The sequence below is a fragment of the Diabrotica undecimpunctata genome, chromosome 6 (genome assembly GCF_040954645.1).
Source record: "Diabrotica undecimpunctata isolate CICGRU chromosome 6, icDiaUnde3, whole genome shotgun sequence".
Lineage (NCBI taxonomy): Eukaryota > Metazoa > Arthropoda > Insecta > Coleoptera > Chrysomelidae > Diabrotica > Diabrotica undecimpunctata.
Window position 1 is genome coordinate 17596048 of NC_092808.1, and position 18357 is coordinate 17614404.

The window sequence follows — 18357 nt, forward strand, 5'->3', positions numbered from 1 at the left end:
CAATTTCAGAAAAATATGGCGTTAAGATTTTGAGACTGCCACCATACCATTGCGAGCTGAACCCGATTGAGATGGTGTGAAAATGTGTGAAAGTGTGAAAGTAGAGAAAATTAATAGGGGAGAGTCAGTTTCATGGGAATTTTAGCCTGAATATCATCTGACGACCTCACAAATAATCATTTTTGATTCTTTGTCACGAGTTATATATTAATCTTATTGATAACTTAATCCTACAAGTAACTTCCTTTTGCAGATAATGTTAGATAAAATCACCACTGAAGCATGTTCATAATTTCTTTAAATTATTCCCTTTAGTAAATTATTTTCACGCCGCCCATGCCTGCATATCTTCCTCAAATAACCGACACTACCGAGCGATTCGTTACGCCTTTTTTTAACAAAGAAATAACTTCGCCAAATGCTCCTTCTTCTTTTTATCTTGTTTTGGTACATAAAAATCTTTCCTAATAACAAAGGAAAAAGGACCTATTGTGAAATCTCCGAGCTACCTTCTCAGAAAAACAGAAGAGTTGTTTTTCGTAGAAAGTTTACTTTCCATTGGTAAAAACTATGAAAATGAACCCCAGTAGCCCGGCTATTTAATGTCAATTTCGCGTGGCATCCTTCAGCCAATATCCCCTCCCTATTTTCAACCTTCGCTTGTCTAAGCCCCTCTAAGTTCACAATCCGATGTTCATTTCCAAGTTGGTTCCTGTGGCAAGCGGTCTTATCTTCGACAATCGGCGGTAAGTGGATTTTCAATTCACCCTTATTTATCTTTACACAGTGTGTCTTATATTAATTATTTTCTCTTTTGTCAAACAGACGTCTTCCAATTGAAGTCACTTCTGTTTGCCATTCAGATTCTACGCCGTTCAGATTCTACACCGTTCAGATTTTACACCGATTCATATTCTACACCGTTCATATTCTACACCGTTCATATTTTACACCGTTCATACGTGTACACTATTCAAGCATTCACCGCTACGTTCGTTCACCTCGATCATCAGTCATCTTCATTTTATCTCAACTACCTGTACTACTCCGGTCTAGCTGCCTCTTTTCGTCGGCCTAAGACAATCTAAGCAATTACGTTAGGAAGACCGCAATTTATTGTGGGCGTGTCATCCCAACTACCTGTTGTACGGACCGAAGTCAAGTGCCTTATTGAGGGCGAAGAATACACCTGTTTCGTGAGTATAAGTTTTATTGACTAAACTGTGATAACGAAATCTTTAGAAGTTGATTTATGACTCCAGTTCAGTCTACCTTCTTATTTATGGAGGTTTAGTTTGACTGAGTATAAAAATACAGGATAATATATACGTATAAATAACGTACAATTTATTTTATATGTAGATTATATTTCTGATAAATTCTATTCTTAGATTTGAAGTGATCACGATCAAAAACCTAGTAACTTCATGTTTAGGTATCCTCAAGGCATAAAATTCACTTGCTTGCCAAATATTGACGTAGATATAATTATAATGTTCCTTGCCTTTTTCTAATTCTTGAGGATACTAAATTATTTATAACTATTTTTCAAAGAGATATTTTTTGTTTGTAATTAATAATAAGTTACGCAATAATCATGCCATTTAACTGTTCAATAAAATTTGGTATAGTACATTTACTTTAACAAATATACCTAAATATAATTTTGTTAAAGAACTATTTGCTTTTTATTTCTTTTATATTTTTTTATATAATTTGAATTTATATTTTTGTGTTTCTCTTCTAGGCATTTTTTATTGAATTATATTATTATTTGTTTGATCGTATATTTTGAGTATATGTGTCGAAATATTAGGAGTGTACCGCATAATTCCGATACCTTATCTCTCACGGTTTACTTTATTCTCGCGTGAGTTCTCTAGCTGTACCTTACCTTTCTCGTCATCCTTTTCTATGTGCCTTAAGGTTTCCCTGTTCCTCTAAAAATAGGGTGGTGCCCAAATAACTTTTCTTCTCTTATCTCTTATCTTCTCTTCTAACTTCTTGTCTTTGTGTTGTAAGTACTTCTTTAATTGATCCGTGATATTTGAGCTGTAACAAGAACCCCGACCAAGATACCTCTACCAGACTGAAGCCCGAGCCTAGTACCGTTCTTTGTGTAACCTCCAATCAATCATCGAGAGGGTACTTCACCATATTAATGGCTTCCAAACAAGCCGTATTTGTAAATGGAAACAAGAGAACAAGTTCTAAATCAACGATAACTTATCGAAATTCCGCAAGAATACAGCTAGCAAGCAGAGCACATCAGTTCTTGAAGAGGTTAAGAAAACACAGCATCTGTGTACCGTTGTATTTACAAGGATATTAAACATCTTTGGTCGTAGTACATAAACAATTAATGAATGTCCTGAAATCAAAGAAGATTGACTACAACGACCTCAGGATCATATCAAATTTATACTATAAACAGCTAGCAAAAGTACGTGTTACCGGACAGCTGTCAGAAAAAATTTAAATTAGATGTGGAGTGAGACAGGGATGCGTATTGTCGCCAATTCTTTTTAATGCCTACTCCGAAGAGGTCCTGAAAAAGCTCTTGAGGGTGAAACAGCTGGAATAAAGGTAAATGGAGTTCCCATTAACAACATTAGATATGCGGACGACACTGTGATCTTAGCCGAAAACATTGAAGATCTTTAGAGACTGGTGACCAGAATAGCAGAGTATGGAAAAGAGTATAACAATTAATGTCAAGCAGACGAAATTTATGAGAATATCGAAAACTCAAAGAAATAACGAGAATCTTCTAATAAACGGAACCAACGTCGAACAAGTGGACAAATATGCATACCTGGGAACAATGATTAACTCCACAAATGATTACAACCAGGAGATCAAAATAAGAATAGAAAAGGCTAGAGCAAATTTCAACAAAATGAGAAGAGTGCTATGTACCAGGGATTTAAAACTGGAACTAAGAGTTAGGTTGGCGAGGTGCTATGTTTTTTCGACTTTATTTTATGGAATGGAATCTTGGATCTTGAATGCAACATCAATGAAAAAACTGGAATCATTCGAGGTGTGGGTGTACAGAAGAATTCTGAAAATATCATGGACAGAACACGTCACAAACAAAGAGGTTCTGGGAAGGATGAACAAAGAAATGGAAATTTTAAATACAATAAAAACAAGAAAATTAGAATATCTCGGACATATTACACGTGGAGAGAAATACACCTTGCTCCAACTGATTATGCAGGGAAAGATCCAAGGAAAGAGAAGCATAGGGAGGCGAAGAATGTCATGGCTGCGCAACCTGAGAGAGTGGTACGGATGTACATCAAATGAACTTTTCAGAGCAGCCGTCTCAAAAGTCCGAATAGCTATGATGATTGCCGACCTCCGCCCCGGAGATGGCACTTGAAGAAGAAGAAGATTAGTACCTGTGGCAAAAATGTACAGAAGTTTGTAATCCAGGAAAACTGGAGTGAAAGAGAAGTAGAGCAATGCATACGAACTTAAACAGTGAAGAAACTACCGGATAAAAACTTTGTGGCTGGAGTATGCGCAATCAAGAATAGAGAAAGATGAAAAACAGCTTAAAATAACTGTAATAGCCCCAGAAGAACATCATCATTAATTATTTATAAAAAAGTCAATATTTTCTCCATTTCGTTACTAGACGTTGAATTCAAACTCTCTAAATTAATAATCGAAACACTATAATTGAAACTACCAAGCTAGCTCTAATACTGAATAATAAAATTTGCGAAGCCATTTTTTTCATACTAGTGTATTTCAGAATGACGTAAAAATCATCTTTTAACGATAAAAAGTAAAAGTATAAAGCGAATAACTAATTAGTGTTGATTTAAGCATAAAACAATACAATTTAACATATTCGATAATATAATACTTAATGTCGAACGTGTCCAAATAAGTTGTGGTTGAACTTATATAGAAATGACATCATGCCCAGGTGAAATTCGCAATTATGATATCCGTGGGACGAAGCATGCGATGTTTTAATCCAAGTCAAACAACTTTAGTAATTTATTCTTATTCTTTAGCAATACTTAATTGATCCGTTAATTGTCTATGAAATTGACTGTTATGTAATGGAAGGAACACAAAATGGGAGAACTCGATATAAATGACACCATATTTCATGTAATATGCTAAGGTCAACAGCACTTAGTCACAACAACAAAAAAGGTGAATTTTAAAATATGTTTACGCGGACTTAAACGTATTAAATCTCTATAGTTTGTAAAATATTTGACAAAGTTTCAAAACTTGAATTTAGATTTCTATTGTGAAAATTAAGTTATAAATTGTAAATGTTTTTTATGGTTTTACGAGTGATGTATAGGCCGAAGATGAATCAACATTCGCCACAACAGTCAATGAGTGAGTTGAGTGTGCAAAATATGAGGATCGTAACAAGATTATTATAGCATCATCATCATCATCAATGGCGCTACAACTCTTCGTGAGTCTTTGCCGCGTTTACTATTGCCTTCCATGTTTGTCGGTTCTGTGCCAGTAATTCCCATTTTCTCTAGATCTTCTTTCATTGCATCTTTCCACCTTTTTCTAGGCCGCATCATCTATACATCAGCATGCAGCAAGCAGCAGCTACCAAACTGAGAGTCACGCAGAGAAGAATGGAGCGGTCCATGTTAGGAATAACTCTGCGAGACAGAATAACCAACGAAGACATCAGGAGAAGAACCGGAGTGACTGACATCATCCAGAAGATAGCCAGACTAAAATGGAGATGGGCAGAACACATAGCCAGAATGGCAGATGGGCGATGGACAAAGAGGTTATTGGAATGGAGGCCAAGGGAAGACAAGAGAAGCGTCGGTCGACCACCTACAAGATGGACTGACGATTTAAGGAGACTCAATAAAAACTGGGTGAGAGCGGCGCAAGATAGACGGGGTTCTAAACATGAGGAAGAGGCCTATGTTCAGCAGTGGACTCTTGAGGCTGGATGATGATACATCAGCATAAAATCCTGGGTAGATCTGGTCTGACTATACCACTTTCCATATGTTTCGGTCTTCCATCAGATGTTAATTGTTTGCAGATCTGATTGAATATTGCCTCTGAATCGCATTCTGAGATGCCCAAGTGGTCTTTTTTTTCTGTGAGAGTTTTCTTTCAAACCAGTTGTACAAGTTTTTCGTTGTGAAGTCTATGTATGTGCGCTGCTTACCTTAGTTGTTGGTGACATCATCGTACCTGCCTCGGATATTGCTAACAACAACATCATTCCTCCCTCTGTCCATTAAGATGGGGAAAATTAAGGCATATCCTGAAGAAGAAAGCTCCCGGGGAACTCAAAAAGGCAGTGAGAGGAATTTGAATCGTAACAGCTGTAAAGAGTACACATCTAGCAGAAATAATATTTCTCTCTGGATATGATTCTAAATGCCCCAGAAAGTGTGGTGAGAAGTCCTTCTGAAGATACATTGAAATCTGTTTTTAGTTTATTTTGGAAACTGGCAGATTACTCAAAACAAATCTGTTTTTTTGCGCGGCTTAGTTAGGTCCTTAACTGTCAGTAGACGTCGGGCAAGAGACGGATCAGGAGAAGCAAAATCAAAACGTGTATCAGTACGTTATTCCACATGAACATAATAATCAACTGAGGGTTTGTAAGACCTACTTCTTACAATGTTACAAATAAGATGATTAAGATTATACAGATGTTTAAATAAAACAGAAGTTACTGCCGTTATCGACGCTAGGGGAAAAGCAGCGTCGCATAAAATTGACGACTTAAGCCATATAATGTCATTTCCTTATACCAACGCCACTACACAAGAAAGGACAATGAGAACAATTTAAATATTAAAACTTTTTAACTTGCACTTAAACCTTCATCAAAGAACAGTTGCAGCAACTGTGACAAGTTATTTAAAGAAAATCCAGAAAGAACTCCACTTGAGGAGAGCAGAACAAGCGCGCGCAGAACTAAAAAAGATGCCGCGGAAGCCTCGCAGGATAAACATGTTTGTACATTTAAACTTTAAAAGGTCAAAATCACAATCTTTCCCCAACCTCACAACTTTAATAGCCTACTATAAGAGAAATCTTTATATCTACAACTTTGGCATTTATTCTTTTAATAACACTGTCAATATGCACGTCTGTGATGAGACTAATGGTGGAAGGGTTCTGAAGATCTAGTTCTGAAGGGTTCTCAAGATCATGCCTTAGGAAACATTTGTATGAACATGCCAGGATATTCAAACACGTTGTTATGTTTTCTGACTCATGCAGTGGGCAAAACAGGAATATAAAAACTAGCCTTTCTCTACTGAAACTTGTTCAAGACTTTATATTGGATGTGGAAACAATCACTAATTTAAAATTTATGATACCAGGCCACTCATTCCTTCCACTGAATTCGATTTAATAAAGAGAAGGGTTTATCCTCGAAGATTCAATCAAAAACAGGAAAAAGGACACTCATGGTAGGTGATTTGCTTGAGGATTGGCTTAAGATTGGCTTTTTGGGAAATTCCGAGGTTCCGAACCTTGGATATCTCGAAAAATACCAGTAAAAAAGGCCTAGATCCGTGGAAGTGCAAATCTTGTTGACTGTACAGCAGGGTCAGCTTTACCCAACCAGAAGACAAATAAATTAAAAAAAAAAAGGAAAACATTTTGTCTCTGCTGCCTTACATACCCACTATTCACCATGGATACTTCAGAAACCTTCCAGGGAATCAGACAACTTGTCAAATTCAGGACAACGAAGCGACTGAAGGAAATGACATCGATGATTCGTTGTTTTTGTCAATTAACTTTTCCTTTCGCCTAAGAAGTGATATTTTGTTTTAATATTTCTAATATATCGCTAAAAAATAAAGTGTATTAACAACACTTGGAGTTGGTTGATTATTTTCCTAAAATTCTTCAGAATACATGTGAACCAAGTGCACCTTTGTGCATTTTTCGGATTATTACATGAAATTTGGCTAATAAAAGCAATGTAAATGTCACAAGTTACTCCTTGACCTTCTTAAATTGAAAATATACTTTTAAACAATATGTTAACCGGTGTTTTTGTGAAGCTTTAACTTTAAACCTCTGTAGCTCAAATGTAGCTAGAGTGGACTTGGTTCACTTGTATTCGGAACCCTCCATATATATCTGTGAGTCAGAATATTTTACGTCTTTTTGAGTTTCTTTAATATTGAATTTTTCTTGCTTACTAAGTATTAAAGCTACCTTAAATTGGAGCACTTTCAAGCAATAATTCTTTAGCATTAGTCGTTATTAATTACCATACAATTTACATTCGTACAAGGACAGTTTTCTTATAAAATTGCCAGCTGATTGATTAATTAATATAATTTTTTATCTCTAATTTTTATAATTGGGATTAAAGGAGCTGCAAAATGTAAATTGTCGAAATTATAACAAAATTATTTATAGCTCACATAGCTAATGGCTGAAAGTCTGTCCAAAAATTATATGTTTAAATATTTGCCATCATGGTTGTTCAAAAATAGGTTTGTAAATTGTACAGTGTAAAATAATATTCCAAGTACCTATAGCTGATTATACAAATCAAGACATAGGAATGAACCTGTGGTTCTTGACATTGTAATACTTTAAAATCAGGTTGATTCTTGAATTATGTATTTTATTATAACAACTTTTTTTAGTTATATTTAACATATATCTTTTTTTTTTTCAGGTACGTAATATTAGAGACTACCCAAAAATGTAAGAACAACAAAGTTGACAAAAAATGTACGTACCACAAATTAGTAAGCTATTTAATATAATGTAGCGTGGTTAAAATAAAGTGAGCGGTTCTAATTTATTTAAAACTATTTACTTAAGTTTACAACCTGATATCTTATCAACTAAACTTACTCACGTAAGCAAGCAATTGAATTGAACCCAGCCTGAGAGACTACCCTGAGAGTATACCCCTTGAAATGACGTTCGGGTGTTACAATAATTCATCGGAGCAAGGTGTATTAATTCGTGTAAGAACAGGAATCACACCACCGTACTCCAATACTACAGACCATCCCTTTCCCCCCTATATCACTCTGATGAGTGATAGAAGTACACTATCCGCCAAATGCTCTTCATGTGGGAGTCCTGGATACAAGAACTCCAACGTGGTTCCCTAACCGATCAATGCACGCTTGCGTTAAGCGCTTTATTCCTGCTATCTTCTTGTGACTTTTAGTTTTTTAGTATTTTTTAAATTTTATTTAAGTCATTTTTTAAGTTTTTTGTAAGAATTATTATTAATTATTATATGATTCGTATTGCCTAGATGTCCCCATGCGAGAGATGCGTATGTTAGTATAAGCATTATGATGCTATTTATCAGTCTAATTTTGTTTTTATTCGTAGTTTACTTTGCCTACCTGTGATGCCTCTTATTGATGCTTTAGCCATGTTTGCTTTTTGTAATACTGTATCTAAATGTTTTTTAAAAGTTAACCCTTGATCCATTATTACTCCTAGATATTTAGCATCACTTTTCCATCCGATGGGATTGTTTTACACTGTCAGTTGTTCCTCTGGGTTTTGCCTTCTCTTTTTAAAGAGTATCGTTTGCGTTTTTTCGGAGTTTATGGCGATTTTCCATTGTACGCTCCATTCTTCTATGTTGTCTTACGCTGTTTGTAAGGTATTTACCACAATGTCGATGTTTCTGTGTTTGGCCGCAATGGCTGTGTCGTCTGCGTAAAGGCTGAGTAGTGTTCCAGCTGTTCTTCGAACATCGGCGGTGTATATTATATACAGTAATGGTAATAGGACCGCTCCCTGTGGTACTCCAGCTTCCGGAGTTCCGAGTTTGGACAGGATCTGTCCTATTAGCTCTGGTTGCCCAAGTATGAAGAGATTAGTTTCGTCATGGCCTTACTGTATTCATAGTCTCTCATGTTATATATTTGGAATTAGTCCTAGCCGGTCTGTTTCCGCTTGGAGTCTGCTGAGAATGATTCTTTCCACAATCTTGCTGACTGCTTGAAGTAAGCTTATCGGTCTGTAGTTAACTAGTACTGTAGTAAACTAAACTTACTCATAAGAGCGCTACGTTTATGTACCAAAAGTATTTACATCGAGAATGTTCTCGATTACAGTTAGTTGTGTAAAAATTGGAACCAGAACCTCAAATGATTTTAAAGTCACTAAAGGCCTAAAGCAAGGATGCTGTTTGTCACCGACACTCTTTAAAATATACGTCCAAGAAGCATTGAGGAATTGGAGAAATAAATGTAGAGTTATGGGCATCGAAGTGGGACAAGAAACTCTGTATACATTGTTGTTTGCAGATGATCAGGTGGTGGTTGCAACCGATGAGGAAGATATAAATTATATGAATCGAAAATTATTTGAGGAATATGCCATTACTGTAAACATAAGCAAAACAGAATATTTAAAAATTGGAGGAAATACCACAGATCTGAGGCTTGAAAACGCAGTCATAAAAGGCTGCAACCAGTATAAATATCTAGGAAGCATCATATCAGCAGATGGCAGAGTTAAGATAGATGTACAAAACCGAATAACCCAAGGGAAAAAATGCATCCGAATACTGAATTCATTACTGTGGTCTAATAAAATAAAGATGCATACCAAACTTCGCGTATACAGAGCAATTGTAGAACCAATTACCACATATGGTGCCGAATGTTGGACGATGACAAAGAATGAACGAGATAAAGTAGACGTTGTGGAAATGGATTATCTTAGAAGGTCATGTCGAGTATCGAGAATGGAAAGAATCAGGAATGAGGAAATACGAAACCGTATAGGAATTAGAGATACTCTTTCAGATAGAATACAAGGAAGGCAATTACAATGGTATGGTCACGTGATGAGAATGGAGGAGGAGCGGTGGCCAAAGAAAGCCTTAATGTATGTTCCGCCAGAAAGAAGGAAAAGGGGAAGACCACCAAATTCCTGGAGAAGAGAAATTACAAAAACAATGCAATCTAGAGGCTTAGAAGAGGGAGATTGGAGAGATAGGAAAAGATGGAGGCTGAAATGCGGGAAGCGGCAATCGCCGTAGGACCCCCGTTATATGATGTATGATGTTCTCGATCAGCGCATCTCTATTCTATGTTCTTCAAGGTAAAGTCTCACTACCGCTAAGTCAATCGTATATTCTGGAGTCATCCTGAGAATTGTGACACGTGATCCATCAGAGGTACACTATTTCGTTAAGAGAAACTTGGTTTCTTCAAAATGGCACCCATATGAGAACAAATGGATGATTTGAGTCTTTTTAATATCCTGTTATTAAATATTTTTTAAGGATTAAATGTGTAGTTTGTAATATTTTCTATGAAGTTGGCAACCCAGCCACTTTTCTAAGGCTGTTTTCTCAATAAATACTAATCGTTTTTAGCTCACAAACCACATTAGAGAGATACTTTTGATTATGATTTTGAACTTTGTTTTTAAGCTACTTTTAATCCTCGTATCAGTTATATAATATAGTTCTTCTTTCCAATCCATAATCCTTATATATTTCTGTCTTTATGCATCTTTATATAAAATGTTTTCGTGGTAATCAGGTTATTGTTTACACAGATATCTATAATTATATGTTCATTACTGTTATATGTCTTATTGGTTGGTCATATGTAAAAACATGGAAAATAAATAATTATACGCTATTAAAAGTATTATATTTGAGAGTCTTACCCCACGGAACCCAGTTAAAAAAAAGTGATTAAAATTGGTCCACTAGAAGCCGAGATAATTGAAATTTTTAAGCGCGTCGATATTTTGACCACGTTATTTCATTTTTAGGACTGCTGAAATTATTCCTACCACTGCTTGTTGTCGATTTTTCTGTATTTTAAAGTTTTAAATCAACGTTTTAACCAGATTTCACAAAAGAAAAAAAGGTGAACATTTATATCTACCAAGTACTTGACACAACAAAGGTATTTGTTTAAAATACAGACATCAAACCTTCATACTATTGTTGTAAATGCCGGTCAACTTTAATCGATTATATCTTCGGAACTAATTGACCAATCTTAATTTTTTTTTAAATACACGTCTTTCGATGAACTTTAGCTATAAACTTTAAAGAAAATGTTAATTGAAAATTGAAAAAGTTATTCTATTTGTTTTAAATTAGCTTAAAAATTATTGATATTAGCATAAAAATTGTATAGTTGTTTAAAAAATCAATAGGCCCTCCTATTCAACGGATTTTAGCAGTTTCAGAAGCTTTTTTACTCAATATTGTGCCAGTAAATAATTCGTTCATACTTCTTTTTACTTTACTACCACCACTGATTATTTTTATTCTTAGATGAGGAAAGAGAGGGGACGCATAATCGTATGGAATTGACTGAAGCCAAACCGGCACCAGAATAATTAAATACTGACATAATCATCACTTTTTGAACACGATATAGTGTTTCAGTAAATCAGTAAATTGAAGTTGAAATTAGTAGATCTACTGAAAAATCAGGCACCAAAACATGGCGGTCACATCGAAACTAGCTTCACTTTTCGAAGATTTATGAAATAAGTGTTACCTGTCTTCTACCTTTTCTTGTCTAAGTCTTTATTCATGTATCTATTTACTGTTTCTCTCCATTCTCCCATGCACCTACCTTGACTGATTTTAGCATCCCAAATAGTTTTTTATCGTCTTGTTTAATCACAGTTAAATACATTAATGTTCTTTTAGCAACAGTCGCATTCTCACAATTTAAAACTAAATTGGGAAAAACACGCAAAAGAGTTATTTTAATTTTTACTTGTTGTCATTATGTGTTATTTGCTTGACGAATCGTTAAGATTCGCTCTATAATTTTAATGCCGACTTGCTGCGCTTAATAAAAATTAACATTAAAAGATGAGAGATGTTAAAAACATTGTCGAAGGAAACAAATTTTCTTAGTTTAATACGGAACTGGTTATACATTATATAAAATTAAATATAAGTGTTAAATGTCTATATATTTATATTGAGAGAATTATATCTTTTAGTAAACAAATAAAGTAAAGAAATAAAGGCGGTATCAGTTCTGGGTTGGGTAAATCGTATATGATCCTATATTTTTGCTTTAGTCGCTCCGAAATATTATTCGAAATGATAATTTCACTATGCGGATATTTCAAAAGGTGAGCTAAATTTTTTATTAAACAATTTGTCAAAAAAATTTTTTTTTCTTCTTTTCGTTGCTATATCTCAGCAGCTATGCATTTTACAAAAATTTAGTGATGAGAAAAAAGTTTTGTAATTAAATTTTCTACAAGATAAAATTGATTGCAAATTGAAAAAAATATTATTATTGCAAAATTAGCAAAAATCATAAAAAAAAGTGTCAAAAATCAATATTTTTTCAATAATCTTTTTCGGGTATTTAAAAACCACATAGAACCATCAAAATTGACCCAGAAAATCTTTTTAATATAAAAAACACTACACAAAATTTCAGCACAATCTACCAAGCAGTTTTCGCAAAATAATTTTGCAGTCTAAATTTTTAAAAAAGTTTTTAATTTTCAGAATTATGCAGAGCAAACAAAAAAGTTTTAAATACTTGAAAATTGTTTTGCATATTCCAGCTTTCAAACAAATAACCAAAGTTATTTGTCCTTAGTGACAAAATATCAGAATTACAGGTAAAAATAATGATACAACGATTTTATTTGAAAACCTCCATTTTATTTTAAAAAAAGGTTTTATTGCTTAAATTGATCGCTATAGAAATCATATCATAATAATACAAACATTAATAATAAATATTATTCCATATCTAATTCTGTCTCACTGTCAAAGTTCCCATTTGGATTAATTACAATGGGTTGTATATTGTATTATAAGAAGATTATGTAAGAAGATTGGTTTGACGATTAATGTAGATCCATTAACCAACAGAAAAATGAAGCATATAAGAGACTTCAGCAGCGCAGAACGAGATCAAACCTGGAAAACTATGAAAATCTTAGACGAGAAGAAAAAAGGACGTTTAGAAGGAAAAAGAAAGAGTCATACGAAAACGCTCTAAACGAGATTGTTTACCGCCACAATAGAAAAGACTCGCGAAAATTCTACCAGAAGATAAACAGCTGCAGAAAAGAATTCAAACCCAGAATAACAGCATGTAAAGATAGAGATGGTTCCATAATTAGTGACAAAAAACAGATACTAAACAGGTGGGCGAATCATTTTGAAGAACTGCTTAGCGATAGTCGTGAAGAAGACCAAATAGAAATTACTTTGCCTGAAATGGAAGAAAACCCTCAAGAGCCGCCCCTGACCGAAGAAAAAATTAGAGAAGCCATTTTAAAACTGAAAAATAACAAAGCTCCCGGTTTGAACAATCTTCCTACCGAACTCTTTAAGAATGGTGGTGACACCGTTTTTAAACGCATGTATAAATTAGTAACCAAAGTCTGGCAACGGAAGGAAACGCCCGCGGACTGGAAATTAGGTGTAATGCACCCTCTTCACAAAAAGGGAGATATGATGGTGTGTGATAATTATAGGGGCATCACCCTACTTAACGTGGCATATAAAGTATTGTCCAACGTATTGTACAGAAGATTGATCCCATATGCTGAACAAATAGTTGGGAACTACCAGTGCGGTTTCCGACCCAATAAATCAACAACGGATCAAATCTTCACAGTCAGGCAGATTCTTGAGAAAACGCTTGAGTTCGGAGTTGACACCCACCACATATTCGTGGATTTCAAAGCCGCATACGACTCAGTCAACAGACAAAAACTTCTACAGGCTATGGTGGAATTTCAAATGCCGCTTCATCTTGTTCAACTAACGGAACTTACACTCACAGGCGTAGAGAGTGTAGTCAGCCAAAACGACTTTTCCAGACCCTTCCATTGTAAAAATGGACTGAGACAGGGAGATGGACTGTCGTGTCTCTTATTTAACCTTGCACTAGAAAAAGTAATTCGAGAGTGCCATATTAATACGAATGGCACCATCTTTAATACATCTGTACAAGTGGTCGGATATGCAGATGACATAGACATTATTGCTAGGTCCACAGAATCTCTGATCGAAGCATTTCGATCACTAAGGGCGTCTGCACTTAGAATGGGATTAAAAATAAACGCACAGAAAACCAAGTATATGTATTGTACTAGATCAGGCAACCAGATACCTAGACTATTAATTGATGATCTGGAACTGGAAGGTGTGGACACCTTCGTCTACCTGGGCTTGCTGCTGACCAAAGACAACAATGTCAGCGAAGAAATTAAAAGAAGAATAGTGCTTGCCAATAAGTGTTATTATGGCTTGAGGAAACATATGGCCGCAAAACTACCCAGAAAAATTAAAGTTACCATATATAAAACACTAATAAGGCCAGTGTTAACATACAGGTCCGAAACGTGGTCACTTACACAGAACGACCAAGAATTGCTTAAACGTTTCGAGAGAAAAATTCTAAGAAAAATATATGGAGGAATCCAAGAACAGGGTTTGTGGCTACAACGATCAGAAAAATTTTCGACCGAAGAGGACCAGTGGGAAGACGAGCCAGAGGAAGACCAAAATTTAGGTATCAAGATAACATAGAGGATGATCTAAAATCCATCGGAGTTAGCATGGAGAAGAGTTGCCAGAGACAGGTGCGAATGGAAGATTGTTCTGAAGAAGGCTTTGGCTCATAACGAGCTGTAATGCTACTGATGATGATGTATATTGTAACTTTGCATAGACAGATAACACTGTTCAACTTTTACAATAATGTTGTTCTGAATTTTTCCAGCTTTTTACCGACATATTATTTATAACAGTTTTAATTAATAGGAGAACTATTTTCCGCCCTCACCTTTACTTTGACTTGATACCACATATTATGCTCAATAGGGTTAAATAAACAATGGTACGAAGGAAGACGTAACACTATATGCCTCATTTGCTTTGCGAAGTTATCACATACATATAGCTTTTTAATGTTAAATGTACTTAACACTAGTAGTTGTTCTTTGTTATAACTAGTTTCAAAATAAATATCGTTTTTTTAAAAAATACTCACGAATTTCAGTTTTAGTACTATCTGTTTGGCGTTTTTTGTAGCTGACGACTGTGTTATCCATGACGATTACACTATTTCAGGTATATTTTTCAAAAGAGAATTTTTTTTCAAAAAGTTCTGCACTGGTGCAGAACTGGTGGTCATGATAGTCGAAGCTAGAGTCTTTGATATTCTTTTGAAGGTGCTTTCGTTTACTGGAGAGTATTATAAAATAATAGAATAGTTGCCGAATGAAGATATATCATTTCCTCAGGATTCTTTCAAGCCGGAATTACTACAGTTAGTCAAAAGGAATGGAAAACCGAAAATATTCATAGGAGACCAGATTATACCTAGTTTTGGACATAATGTGTTAAGAACATTACCTTACCATTTTGAAATAAATCCCATTGAACAAATTTGGGGAATATCCAAAACCTACTACGGTAACTATATTGGACTTAACGGTTACAGTGACGCAGCAGTTGTGGAAACGTGGCAAGAAGCATTGAATACTGCTATTCCTACAATTTGAGTAAAAAGTGTGCGGAAATGAGAATAGTTGATAGAAGGGTATTGGATGCTTGAAAACGCATCAAAGCATTCACCTCGTCATCATTTACAATACAAATGAAGATACCGACGACAGTGATCATGAGTATGGATCTCATTACTAATTACACTGTAAGTTAATATGTTTTCATTTTCTCATAAAAAATAATGTAAGTGTTATTCTTATTATCTTATCAGTAAATACTTACTGTTTACGCTAATAGAAAGGCAAGGCGTCAGTGTGGCTTATATGTTTTTTAACTACACCCGCCCTTCTTAGGGACTATATTGAAACAGTTACCAAAATCAGGCATTCGAGTTTAAACTTTCAACTTAACACATACGTATAACCTTTTTATTTCCTTTCAACTGCTGGTAATTTTTCAATAAAAAACGTTTAAATTCAAAAATATTTACGAGTGTGTAGTGATTTAGATAACACATCTAGTACTACAACTCAACATTTACCACTACAAATTAGAAACAATAGAATTTGTAAATTTCTTCTATGTTTGCACTAATGATTGTATGAATGTAAAATACATTATCATTTAAAACCGTATTTTTGCTTCTCTTCGACAGTGCTTCAACTATTGGAAGAATTTGTTATTAACTTTTCCTGCACAGCAATCCAAAGTAAACGGTTGAATATACTCCAAAAGTAAATGTATTCACCAGTGTTCACGTGTAGTTCTTTCCTTGTTCTTCCTTTTTTGTTTTGTTGAATACTGCAATATTTTGTAAACAATTCTTCAAGAAACTCTTTTTGACAACCATTTATTTATTGCTTGTATTAGAATTGTTATTTTTTTATTAGAACTTTTTTGGCCTAGAGCAAAATACTCAACCAATATTGATTATGTTAATTAAAATTCTACACACCTTCTTTTATTTATTGATTTCGTTGTGTAGCTAATAATTTTAGAACTAGTTAATAAAGATTTATGGACTTATTTTTTTATATCCGAATGACGCCTGTATTTGAATTTACGCTTTCGCAAACAATTTAGCAATGAACTAATCGGTCAACACCAACGTGTAATAGTTTAGTATCTATTATTACCTATTTTTGTTTGAAGATAATCATTGGATTGCTGGTTTTATTAGTAATAGCTAATTTTACATCTGTTGCTAATTTGAACATTAATTTATTAAAGTGACACAGACGAAAAATCTACGCCTCAGTAATGCCTGTTACGTTCTAAATCAGTGTTTCCAAAACATTTTTGCCCCGTAGACAACTTTTCAGTGGCGGCTGGCGAGTCTCGAAAGAGGTGAAGCAAATTCTGTCTGACCCGAATAAATAGACATATAATACTAATAGAATGAGCGCTGCAATACAAGCCCGTTCCCCCAGTGCGACAGAGAAAACAAAGCAGTCCCTGCATCTCTTTCTATGCATCTTTTTCATCATGGCCTGCTTTACGTCAGTTTTAACTGTCGCACTGGGGAAACGGACTTGTATTGCAGCGCCCAGTGTATTTTTATTATATCTCTATGGTCTTAATGAACCTAACCTAACCTAACCTAGCTATCCTAACCATAAACATACAATAAAAGATAGGCTGACTGCTTCAATGTAGTCGCGTTCCCCTAGAGCGATAGAAAAAACTGACGCAAAGCAGTCCCTGCATCTCTGTCTAATGGGACGGATTTATCGACCACCTGACCTAAATGACCAATGGAAAGGACTTCTGTGACCTTCTCATTGGTCATTTATATTACGTGGTCGATAAACCTGGCAAATTAGAAAGAGATGCAGGAACTGATTTGCGTCAATTTTCTCTGTCGCACTGGGGGAACGGACTTGTATAGCAATGATCAGTTTATCTTGTATTATGTGTCTATGATCCTAACGTAACTAATTCGTACCCCACTTTTTTCACTTCCGTTTCTTATTTACCCAACCACAACCATACCTACAATTCCGATCATTATCATCATGATTATTCTGGCTTTACAACCCAAATGTTATCAAATGACCTTGTTCTGGGTCTTCCTTTTCTTCGCTGACCAATTGGTCTATCAAGGAGCATTTTTCTAGCTGGGCCGTTTTGTTCCATCCGCATTACATGCCCTATCCACCTCAGACGTCCTATCTTAATATGTTTTACGATATCTGGTTCCTGGTAAATTCTATGAAGTTCGAAGTTGTATCGTCTCCTCCACACTCCGCTGTCATTCACTGCTCCATAGTTTCGCCTTAGTACTTTTCTTTCGAAACATCCTAACATGTTTTCATTACTTTTTGTTAGAGTCCAGGTCTCTGAACCATATGTTAAAATTGGGCGTATTATTGTGTTTGTAGATTTTTATTTTTGTATTTCTCGATATAATTGTGAATTTAAGGAGAAGATTGAGCCCAAAATAACATCTGTTGACTGTGCAAATTCTGCGGTTTATCTCTGCGGTAGTATTATTTTCAGTGTTAAAGAGCGCTCCCAGGTATACAAATTCGTTCACTGCTTCGATGACGTCGTTTTCTATAACAAGTGGTCGTAGGATTTGTGGTTGCATGCTTATTTTCATATACTTCGTTTTGTTGGTGTTTATTGTTAAACCCATTTTTGTAGCTGATTCTTTTAATGATACATACGCCTCTCGTACAGCGTTTTCCGTTCTCCCAACAATATTTATATCATCAGCATAGGCATGGATTTGCCGTGATTTATTATATATTTAACCAATGATTGTGATTTGTGACATACGTACTACTTTTTCCTGAGCCAGATTGAACAGTATACAGGAAAGAAAAATTGATTGGAATACTTTGCACCATACACAAAAAAGGAGATATCTTTGAATGCTCTAACCACAGAGG

The 18357-nt window shown here is 35.0% G+C and overlaps 1 protein-coding gene and 1 long non-coding RNA gene across 7 annotated transcripts in view; both read left to right on the top strand.

Moving 5' to 3' along the window:
- Positions 1-18357, top strand: part of raw (NDT-like domain-containg protein raw) — a 410674-nt gene that overhangs the window by 315033 nt on the left and 77284 nt on the right. The window lies entirely within an intron of this gene.
- On the top strand, positions 721-8394 carry LOC140444760 (uncharacterized). The gene is made up of 3 exons (XR_011951334.1): positions 721-746; positions 826-1196; positions 7685-8394. It is a non-coding gene; the product is annotated as an uncharacterized lncRNA (long non-coding RNA).